At 44.0% G+C, this 12,231-nt stretch overlaps 1 long non-coding RNA gene across 1 annotated transcript; it reads left to right on the forward strand.

The window, feature by feature from the left end:
• The first annotated feature begins 2,339 nt into the window (after positions 1–2,339).
• On the forward strand, positions 2,340–9,354 carry LOC141099930 (uncharacterized). Its single transcript, XR_012234562.1, has 3 exons — positions 2,340–2,371; positions 7,193–7,529; positions 8,465–9,354. It is a non-coding gene; the product is annotated as an uncharacterized lncRNA (long non-coding RNA).
• Positions 9,355–12,231: the final 2,877 nt, after the last annotated feature.

Raw genomic sequence — 12,231 nt, forward strand, 5'->3', positions numbered from 1 at the left:
CTGTTCCACAGATTTTGTTTGCTTCTATCTGGTACTGACCTTAACATAGCTGCCTTATGGCTAAGTTGTCAATTGTCTTATGAACAACCACTTTATAGGGAAGCTGTCATCAAAAAATGAAATAGTGTTTAAATCTATTTTTTTGGTTTTTTTTTAAACCTTGGCTATGTGAATTTCTTCACATCGTAATTAGGGATGAAGGGACCCGTGGAAGTTCGGAAGTTCACCTGAATTTTAGTCCAAAATTCGTTTCAGGTACCAGAACTGTACCTGAACTTGAACCTGAACCCGATCCCCATAGAAGTCAATGGGGACCTGAACTTTGGAGCGTGAAATTGTCTCTCAAACTCTATTTCTATACGTAAAATGTAAGTCCTGGAGAAATTCGTGTTCGGAGTTCAGCACCCATACAATCCCCTTACTTTACATTTCGGATTCACTCATCTCTAATCTTGATCTTTGTAAAAAAAAAAAAAAAAAGATAGTAATCTTGCAATTTTAACACAGGCCACAGGACCTTCTTCAGACTTCCTATCCTTTCAGAAAGAGTTTTAATCAAGGCTCCTTTTTTGGCATTTTAGGGGCAGGATTACAATAAAAGATAACACCTATACATAGAGCTGCTAACACAGGATCCACCAATCACAATAAGTGATATCATAACTGACCTTGCTCCCCCTCCCTTCACAATAACCTTTGCATACGCTCATTAGATGCATCAGTACAAAGGATAACGTCAAGATATGATCATTGTGGGTAATGTACATGCAAAATAGCACTTCCCTACTAACAAAGGTCCATTGCATGTGCGGTACATTGGAAAGAGCAGCTATTGAGCACATACTAAAGCTCAAGTAAGTGAAATGTTATGCAGATAAAACTGGAATTAGATTGGATAATTTATCATATCATATATTTTTTTGTGGAAGCATAAATATTGTGACAAAGACCATTTATACTCTATGATCATTCAAAAACGTGTGACCCACTGCAGTAATTAGCAAAGTACTACCAGTCATTTTTTTTATTACTGTACCTAAACCCATGTAAATGTGTGTTGCTGTAGTGATACATGTGTTAATATACTTATCGATCACGATCTTTCCCATTGTCCAGCGCCGCTCTGGTCCTCCTTTTAATCACATGATGACAGAAATGAGGGTTTTCAGCAGACCCCCGGCTGTCATAGTAACCCATCTGTCCTCCTCAGTCACGTTGCAGGGGGCTGGAATGCGTTCCAATTAAATGCCGCTGTCAGAGATTGATAGCGGCATTTACATGGTTAACCCGTCATCAGATGCCAGCTGTATAATATGGCTAGAACCTGACCCGTGACGTGGGAGCTCAGTTCTTGAGCGCTCTCCACACTTAAGGACCCCTACCCAACATGTTAATCCACCGTCCTTTTCCTGGAAGGGGTTAATTATGGATGTATTGATTATTTCTCATCACTACTATCCATTCTTGAGAGAAACCTAGTTAGATACTTTCATATCTTACAATAAATCATCTCAGAATAAGGCAGTTTAAAGAGAAAAAAAAAGCAACTGTGTCAGTTACGCCTTATTAAAAAAAAATGTAATTCTAAAGTTTACGACTCGTTGACTAGGTCACCCCGGCTACTGCTGCAATCTATCGTTCTGTCGAAGGTGCAGGGTCTTCTACCCATGGTGTACACTACCTTGTAAACTCTTTCCAACTGAGCTTGTAAGCATTGCCCTGAAGCTGAATGCCAATGCATTTCAGCCAAAGCAGAAGAGGCAAATCTGCCTCTTTTTACGTCATGGGAGCCCCATAGTTCAGGGCAGCTGTGCCTCTGGTCCAAACTGTCAATTATCAGGAGTGCACCATCCCCTGGCAAGCAGGAAGCTGGGAGGCCAAGGAGCTGTGTGCTCCTAAATAAGGAAGATGGGATAAACCAACTTTTACCATTTGTTAATAAAAGCAAAGTTTACAAAAGTTTCATAACCTTTTTCAAAGAATTATGTTTGACCACCACTGTTTGGCCTCCGTTAACACAGAGATTACATTTAAGTCCCCTTTTTTCCTTATCCCAGAGCATCAAGCACCAGTATAATCTTCAAGTCCAATTTCCTTGTATCTGTTTGCTCAGCCAGTCTTACTTTTGTGTGACAAAAACTTCCCCATATATTTTATTTGGCACACAATTTAGGTTTGCTTCATAACTTCTCATCTGAAAACAGTAGACACTAAAGCTCCAAAAGTTGGAAAGGCTAAGTTGCTCACGTGTCTTGCTGACATCAGCAAGCCAAGTCTGAGCTTGATCATTTCTTACCTATGGCAAAATTGAAACTTATTTCTCCACTTCCTTTTGAATCATTGAAATGAAATAGTTGAATTGCTGCTCCAGGTATGTCCCACAGGAAGGAAAAGTAGCTAGCTTTATATTTTACTTGAGAGTTTCTCAAGTAGTAGTGACTATATTAGAGCACGGAGAACACTGAAAAGCCTCCTTGTATTGCTGGGCAACCATTTTTAACAGCTGCAAACAGCAAAATATATATCTGCACCCTGAGTCTTCCCAATGATTAGGTAACATTTATTCCCATTACAAGGTAATGTGGCAGATTAGACGCCCAACTGCTGCTCCATTTGTTTACCATGGGGCTGCAGAGTATTATTATTATGCATTTATATAGCGCCATTTATTCCATGGCGCTTTACATGTGAAAAGGGGAAATATAGACAAGTATAATAAACATGTGTAAGACAAGGGACACACAAGTATAAGGAGAGGGGGCCCTGCCCGCGAGTGCTCACAGTCTACAGGGATGGGTGAGTATACAGCTGGAGAGGGTAGAGCAGATCATGCCATGGTCCAGTAGACCGAGGATCATTGCAGGCTGTAGGCTTGTCGGAACAGGTGGGTCTTCAGGTTCTTCTTGAAGGTTTCCGTTGATGGTGAGAGTCTGATGTGTTGCGGCAGAGAGTTCCAGAGTATGGGGGAAGCACGGGAGAAGTCTAGAGTACTACATTCTGCTTCTTGCTTCTTTCAGAAGACCCATAGAGGATGAATGGGATAGTGGTCGGGTGTCCAACCTGCCTCTACATTGCTTTGGATTAAGGCTGTGTACCCACGTAAGCGTTTTTTCGTGTTTTTTAAGCGTTTTTACCAGCAAAAATGCTTTAAAAACGCATACTAGAAGCATCCCATTCATTTTAATGAATTCCGCACGTTTTGTGCATATTGATGCGTTTTTTTCCACGAAAAAAACGCATCGCGGTAAAAAACACAGCATGCTCATTAATTTAACGGAAAAATCCGCATTTCTAACTATATTCTATGAGAAGGAGGATGCTCCTGTAAAAAACGCATAAAAAGGCGCAAAAACGAGCAAAAATCGTGCAAAAAACATGCGTTTTTCCTGGGAAGGAGTCCATTTTTTCTGCATACGTGGGTACATAGCCTAATGCTTCTCAAGATTGTACGTACAGTCAAAACCCCGTTCACAGATTCTTCAGTTCACTCTTAGGCTGGTTTCACATTATCGTTCTTTTGCGCAGTGCATCGCGCGCGTCCATGCGCATGTGTCATTTGTACCTATGTTTAACATGGGGGGGCGCATGGTCTTGCGTGTGCACGCGTTCGTATGCGTTTTCATGCGCATGCGTTTTTTCAAGGTGGGCGCCTAGGCGCACCAGACACAACCTATTTCATTTTTGGGTCTGACGAAAGGCGTCAAAAAACGCATGCGCACGCTTGCGCACAGAATGCGACAAAATAATGCATTACAGTCTATGGGAATGCAGGCGTGCGCATGGACATGCGTTCGTATGCGTTTTCATGCCCATGCGTTTTTGGCGTTAAAATGTTTAGACACTGGTTTTAACCCCTAGAGAACGAATCCGCATAAAAAACGCAAGTGCATGCAAAAACGCATGATGCGTTTTTTGCATGCGCTTCCATTGCGCAAGATGCGCTGCGCAAAAAAACGCTAATGTGAAATTAGCTTTAGTGGTACCCAATGGACTTGTAAACACTAACCAGAGGAAACAAGGAAAGCTCACAGGGAGCAAGTTGTGAGATTATAAATAAATCTGACCAGAAAAGCCAGCCTCCTTTTTATAGGAAAATAAAGAGCATAATATAGTGTAATATGAAATGATTCCAATCTCTTGACCATGCTTGAATGTTGTCCTCCAATCGTAATAATAAAAACCACATTACATAGATAGACACATACAGTGGATCTAAAAAGTTTACACATCTGTTTTATCAACTCATATTGTAGCATGTAAAAGTTTTGGTACCCCTGGTCAAAATTACTGTTATTGTGAACAGTTAAGCAAGTTATAGACGAAATGATGTCTAAAGGGCTAAAATTAAAAATGACACATTTTGTATTTTAGGCAAATATATATATACTAGATGGAGGCCCGATGCTATCGCATTGGGAGGGCGGTAATGTCCCGATGGGGGCAGGCTTTGCAGCGTTGAGAATCTCTCCCCCATGTGCTCACCCACCTATCCACTCTCTCTTTCCCCGTGTGCTGACTTCTCCCGTCTGTGCTCTCTTCTTTGACCTGTCTACCCCATGTTGGCATTGATATTTGCTTTTTAAAGGGGTTTTCCCACGAATGAAAGTTCATTTTAAAAATTGTCTGTGTCTGACCGTGTACAGAACATACCACATTCTCCTGGGCAGGGGAGGAAGCAAAAGACAGTACTGACATTACAGCAGGAGATCGCAGAGGATACATTTTGTGAGGTAAAATATTGTTTAAAAACAGTCAGTGAAATATTTTACCTCACAAAATGAATCCTCTTTGATCCCCTGCTGTAATGTCAGTATTGTCTTTTGCTTCCTCCCCTGCCCAGGAGATGTGGTATGCTCCATACACGGTCAGACACAGACAATTTTTAAAATTAACTTTAGCTGGAAAACTGTGACCGGCTTCCTCTGCCTGTAGACACGTCGCGCATCTGCCGCTGGGATCAGCCGAATGATTCACTGTGCCTGTGCGGAATTCGCACAGACGCAGTAAATCAGACCGCCGCCATCTTTGTGCAGACAGATAGCGGCGGTCACATTAAAACTGCGCATGCGCTCCTCCTGTACAAAGATGGCAGCGGTCACTGAATCATTCGGCTGATCCCGGCGGTGTGTTCATGATGGTGTTCCGCTGATGGTACCTCGCAAGAGGCTGTGTACGGCGTATACAGTGTGTGTGGTGCGTATGATGTATACAGTGTGTGTGTGTAGTGTGACGGTGTTTCGCTTGTGGTACCGCGCAAGAGGTTGGTACCCCCAGAAGTTTCTATATTGAGACACCCACCCATCACTTGGGTGCCCCAATATGGCGGTTGGTGAACTTCCACCGCTTGGAATTCTGGGATCCAAACACATCTGGATGGAACAGGAAGTGAAGACATTACATGGTAATTAAATATTAGATATCATTTTTTACATTTTAAAAATTACAAAAAGGTAAATGGGCTGATGCAAATGTTTGGGCATCCTTGGAGATTTGTGTTGTGGAGACACAGCATTGTATCTTAGTTAATCAGACGTCTATTTTTAGCAAGCCAGGAAGGATAGACTGTTATCTATATGTTGACTTTTGAATTTATATGTTTCTTTCTGGTTGGTCAAGAAAACAGATTTTTGCTTGTGTAAGCCTGTAATATTGTTTTGTAAATTGACATTTGATGTAACATACTGTGTTCTTATCCTGGATGACTAGAGATGTTTGCTGCTATGCTAATTATACATTGTCCATGCCAGTTTGTTGGCATTCAAAACAGAAGAGGAAAAACTATGCAATTTTCCAACTTGGAATTTTTATGCCCTTAAATCACAGGGATATGGCACACAAAAAAAACTTAGTAAGTAACATTTTCCACATGTTTACTTTACATCAGCACAATTTTGGAACCAAAATTTTTTTTTTGTTAGGAAGTTATAAGGGTTAAAATTTGACCAGCGATTTCTCATTTTTACAACACCATTTTTTTTAGGGACCACATCACATTTGAAGTCACTTTGAGGGGTCTATATGAAAGAAAATACCCAATAGTGACACCATTCTAAAAACTGCACCCCTAAAGGTGCTCAAAACCACATTCAAGAAGTTTATTAACCCTTCAGGTTGTAAGCGTCCTGGCTGGGAGTGGCAAGCCTCCAGGAGTGGACCCTCTGGACCGTGGCACCAAGGGGCCCCTGGGCAAGCAGCCAGGTGAAGCCGACCCCTATACAGAGATCGTTAGGAGCAGGCCCAGAGGTTTGAGTACCACGATAGCCGGTACCAAGAGGGGCGGCTCAGAAAGGACTGAAGTAGAACTGTGTGCGAGGACCACGGAACAGCGGGACGGTGCAGGGCACGGGAGGCAGGACTTGAGTAGGACTGCAGGAGTGGTACACAACAGGAGTCAGGACCCGGGTAGGACTGCAGGAGTAGACCACGACACAACACAGAAAGCAGGACTGGAGTAGGACGGCAGGAATAGACCACGGGACAACAGGAGGCAGGACCAGAGTAGGAAGGCAGGAGTGGACCACGGGACAACAGGAGGCAGGACCGGAGCAGGACGGCAGGAATGGACCATGGGACAACAGGAGGCAGGACCGGAGTAGGACGGCAGGAATGGACCATGGGACAACAGGAGGCAGGACCGGAGTAGGACGGCAGGAGGGAGGCACAGACAGCAGGACGGAGTAGGCACACAGGAGACAGGACCGGAGCAGGGACTACAGGGACAAGCCGGGGAGAGAGATCACCGGAGACTAACAAGAGTAGCGGGCCTAATGTGCTATAGAGACATGAAGGTCAGGCGCCTCCTCTACAGGAGGGCGGCCTGAAATACCCAGATAAGGCCTCCATAATTGACATGCGTTAGCGATTGCTGTCATTCTGTCACGGATCCTTGAACGTGGGCTGCAGCGTTCAGTGGTTCGTCACTGCTAGCGCGATCGCATAATGCAATCATAAAAGAAGTCAGTTTAATGCATGCATTGAAAGGACTGGCATAATGCAATGTGAACCTAGCCTAATTATGACATGCGTTAGCAATGCGCTTGTCTATGGCAGCATATGGGTGCGTAAACGCATCCGTTACATAGCGGTAATGCCACTATGTAATGGATGCGTTAAATGCACACCTTTTAACGCAATGTGAACACAACCTTTGGTTTATCACTGTGTTGTGTACTAAACGCTATATTTTTTTTAGGTGCAGCAGAGAAGAATACGAGCACGAAAAATGTGGGTTCACCCAATAGTAGGGGAGCGTACAGAAAAGGGCCATTTTTCTGTGCTCTCCACTGATTTGAGGAGGCAAGTAGACATATTTCTAAATATATTATCACATTAAAATGTGTATGTAAAACACTAATCCTTTTTTTTTCCTGTATAATTTCCATATTTCCGGACAAATTTATATCCTTCTGCAGACTAAGCATCCCGGCATTTGACCGACTCCTGGAAATATTAGGACCTCATCTTACGTTGTCAGATACGGTTATGAGGAAGGCCATCACTGCTGAAGAAAGGCTGCTCATCACCTTGCGGTAAGTAAATTTTTTTGTTTTGTATGTCATTCATTAGGCCTCTTTCACACGTCAGTGTGTCTGGTATGTGTGATGACAGTTTTCACATGTACTGGTGACACTAGTGAAGAAGCACTACAGGAAGCGCTGTTCCCTGGCGGCAGGTGCTGAAGATGGTGGCTTCATTCTCCCCTGGTCTGCAGAATTTAACCGCCATCAGTGAAGAATGGGCTTTGTTTTCAACACCTGCCACGTGTAACTTCACTTTCTGGAGCGCTTTTTCCCTGCAAGCCATTCGTGTGTGAATGGTGCAGCACATGGCTGGCACATACGTGCCGTACACACACAGACACACTGACATGGATATCTTTGGTACAGTGTTTTGCCGTACCGGACAAATCCTGGTGTTTTTGAAAACTACTATAACCTGTCTGCATTTTTGGCAGCTATAAGATACGGCCACTGTCTTTGAGGGATTATCTGCAGTATTCACAACTGGATAATGCGATACCACTCTCCTGCTTGCTTCATCGCTCTACTGCGCAGGCCTACTCTTGCGTCCTGATGAGCATAAACCAAACTCCGGAGGTGTGCACGCGCTGGGCCTCAATGTCCTTTTCTGGCGCTTGATCACTGCATGAATTTGTTCTTCCCTCTAAAGGTTAAAAAGGTACAGCTGAGCAGTATAGTGTTGCATCAAACTGAATTCTGGCGGCGCTCAAAAAATATTTTATTGCCGGGCCACGCACATGCAACTCCCATCTGACATGATCGCCTCACGCACTTGGGTCCATTTTTTGCTATTTGAACCTTTGTTGTGTGACCGCGTTGAGAGAGACAGAATAATAAAATGCTTCAGATAACACCAGGCGTTGGCCACATCTTATAGCGCCCATAAATGCTGCCAGGTTCCATTACATGTTTGTGTGATATTTCTAATTTTTTTTTATTTGCAGATTTTTGGCCACAGGAGAGAACTACACATTCCTACACCTCCAATTTAGAGTTGGTAAATCCACCATCTCTCAAATTGTGAGGTGCACATGTGCCGTCATCTGGAAGAAGTTGCAGCCCGTGGTGATGCCTTCCCCAACCAAGGAGACTTGGCTGCAGGTTGCAGCAGGCTTTCAGTCTGTGGCCAATTTCCCAAACTGCATAGGTGCAGTTGATGGTAAACATGTAAGAGTGCAGAAGCCACCACGATCAGGATCACGCTTCTTTAATTATAAGAAGTATTTTTCGGTGGTCCTGATGGCGGTGGCTGATGCACATTACAAATTTGTTGCCATTGACATTGGTGCCTATGGCAGTACTGGGGATTCTCGGGTGTTGCGAACATCACAGATTGGTCAGCAAATTCTTCGAGATGGCGGAACGCTCCCAGCCCCAAGACCTTTGCCGGGTTCCACACATCCTGTGCCCTTTGTGATGGTATCAGATGAGGTGTTTCCCTTAATGACAACCCTGCTGCGCCCATACCCACGAAGGGGACTGAATGCCCGGCGGAGGATTTTTAATTATCGGCTGAGTCGTGCACGCAGATATGTGGAATGCACCTTCGGGATCATGACTAGTCAGTGGAGGATCTTTCACACTGCCATCCATTTGGATCCTGACACCACTGACACTGTGATTAAGGCCTGCTGTGTACTCCACAACTACACTCGTGAGTAGTGTTGAGCATTCCGATACCGCAAGTATCGGGTATCGGCCGATACTTGCTGTATCGGAATTCCGATACCGACTTCCGATATTTTTTCAATATCGGAATTCGGCATCGGAATCGGAAGTTCAGTTGATTGACGGCCTGACGTCATCATGATGCGCGGTGTGTGCGCATCATGATGCGCCGTCATTTCGGGCCTTCCGGGGGTCTCTGCCGGCCTGCCGGGGGGCTGTGCCGGCCTGCCGGGGGGCTGTGTGGACTGCCCGGGGTCTCTGCCGGCCTGCCGGGGGGCTGTGCCGGCCTGCCGGGGGGCTGTGCACCCTGTGGGGGTCTGTACCGGCCTGCCGGGGGGCTGTGCCTGCCTGCCGGGGGGCTGTGCTGATGTCCGGGGGTCTGTGCAAGCATCGTCCGATGGGACTACAAGTCCCATCGGGCGATGCCTGCTACCATGACAGTGATTGACACATTAGCCAATGATGGGACAGTAGTAGTCCCATCATCCGGCTAATGTGTTAAATGTTAAAAAAAAAAAAAAAAAAAAAAAAAATACTACATACATACTACATGCATGCTACATACATACTACATGCTACATACATACTACATATATACTACATACATACTACATACATGCTACATACATACTACATACATGCTACATACATACTACATGCTACATACATACTACATACATACTACATGCATGCTACATACATACTACATGCTACATACATACCACATACATACTACATGCATGCTACATATATACTACATACATACTACATACATACTACATGCATGCTACATACATACTACATGCTACATACATACCACATACATACTACATGCATGCTACATACATACTACATGCTACATACATACCACATACATACTACATACATGCTACATATATACTACATGCATGCTACATACATACTACATATATACTACATGCATGCTACATACATACTACATACATACCACATATATACTACATACATACAATACATACATAGACATACAGTACATATAACATAGAGTAACATACTTACCAATACTTGTCACATTGTTCCCCGAAGCCATTGTCTTTCCGGAATAAATATTAACATAACAAACCACAAAAATACTCACCCACGATCCGAAGCAGTCCACGAGTGTGTCCCACGACGATCTTGGGTAGAGAACGGCAGCATCAGATGATGCTGCCGTTCTCTACGGGCTGCAGGAATCCAATGACGGAAGGTAGGTATCCTTCCGCACTGTATTCCTCCGCCACTTAAAAAAAAAAAAGTCCCTAGTCTCACTTTATGCCATTGCTGCGTGGGAATTTCCCACACAGCAATGGCATAAAGTGAGACTAGGGACTTTTTTTTTTTAAGTGGCGGAGGAATACAGTGCGGAAGGATACCTACCTTCCGTCATTGGATTCCTGCAGCCAGTAGAGAACGGCAGCAACAGCTGATGCTGCCGTTCTCTACCCAAGATCGTCGTGGGACACACTCGTGGACTGCTTCGGATCGTGGGTGAGTATTTTTGTGGTTTGTTATGTTAATATTTATTCCGGAAAGACAATGGCTTCGGGGAACAATGTGACAAGTATTGGTAAGTATGTTACTCTATGTTATATGTACTGTATGTCTATGTATGTATTGTATGAATGTATTGTATGTATGTAGTATATATGTGGTATGTATGTAGCATGCATGTAGTATATATGTAGTATGTATGTAGCATGCATGTAGTATATATGTAGTATGTATGTAGCATGTATGTAGTATGTATGTGGTATGTATGTAGCATGTAGTATGTATGTAGCATGCATGTAGTATATATGTAGTATGTATGTAGCATGTAGTATATATGTAGCATGCATGTAGTATGTATGTAGCATGCATGTAGTATGTATATGGTATGTATGTAGCATGTAGTATGTATGTAGCATGCATGTAGTATATATGTGTTATGTATGTGGTATGTATGTAGTATGTATGTAGCATGCATGTAGTATGTATGTAGTATGTATGTAGTATATATGTAGTATGTATGTAGCATGTAGTATGTATGTAGTATGTATGTTGCATGTAGTATGAATGTAGCATGTATGTAGTATGCATGTTGTATGTATGTAGCATGTAATTTTTTTTTTTTTTTTTTTTTACATTTAACACATTAGCCGGATGATGGGACTACTACTGTCCCATCATTGGCTAATGTGTCAATCACTGTCATGGTAGCAGGCATCGCCCGATGGGACTTGTAGTCCCATCGGACGATGCCTGCACAGACCCCCGGAGCCTGCACAGACCCCCGGAGCCTGCACAGACCACCGGCAGGCCGGCACAGCCCCCCGGCAGGCCGGCACAGCCCCCCGGCAGGCCGGCACAGCCCCCCGGAGCCTGCACAGACCACCGGCAGGCCGGCACAGACCACCGGAGCCTGCACAGACCCCCTGGCAGGCCGGCACAGCCCCCCGAAAGGCCCGTACAGACCCCAGAGAGGCTGTACAAGGGCAGGAAAGGATTTTTCTTATTCCGATACCGGAAGTCCCATAGACTTGAATGGGACTTCCGGTATCGGAATCGGCGATACCGATACTTTTTTTTAAGATCGGCCGATCCATTCCGATACGATACTTTGAAGTATCGGACGGTATCGCTCAACTCTACTCGTGAGTACAGTACTGACGTAGATGTGGAGTACCAGCAGCCACAATGCGGGAAGGCCATTCAACTCGGGTGTGCGTGTGAGAGAAACTTTTGCTGACTATTTTATGAGTCCTGGTGGTGCCGTGCACTGGCAATACTTCTGTGCCGGTGTTGGGCGGCCTGAACAGCAGTGAAGGATGGAAGAAGATGGAGCAACACAAAAGAAGTACCCTTCATTTTTTTGAATTTGGTTTAAAAATTTAAAGTCACTATGTATTTTGATGTAATAAAAATTTTTACATGTAAATTTCAGGTGTGTTACGTTTTTAATTTACTGGGTTGGTTCCATGTTTTAACTTTACACAGTGCAGTGTACACATACTATCAAAACTCTTCTCCATCCCGTATTCCC

The sequence above is a fragment of the Dendrobates tinctorius genome, unplaced genomic scaffold, assembly GCF_039654945.1.
Source record: "Dendrobates tinctorius isolate UK_male_01 unplaced genomic scaffold, ASM3965494v1 ptg000011l, whole genome shotgun sequence".
Classification (NCBI taxonomy): Eukaryota; Metazoa; Chordata; class Amphibia; order Anura; family Dendrobatidae; genus Dendrobates; species Dendrobates tinctorius.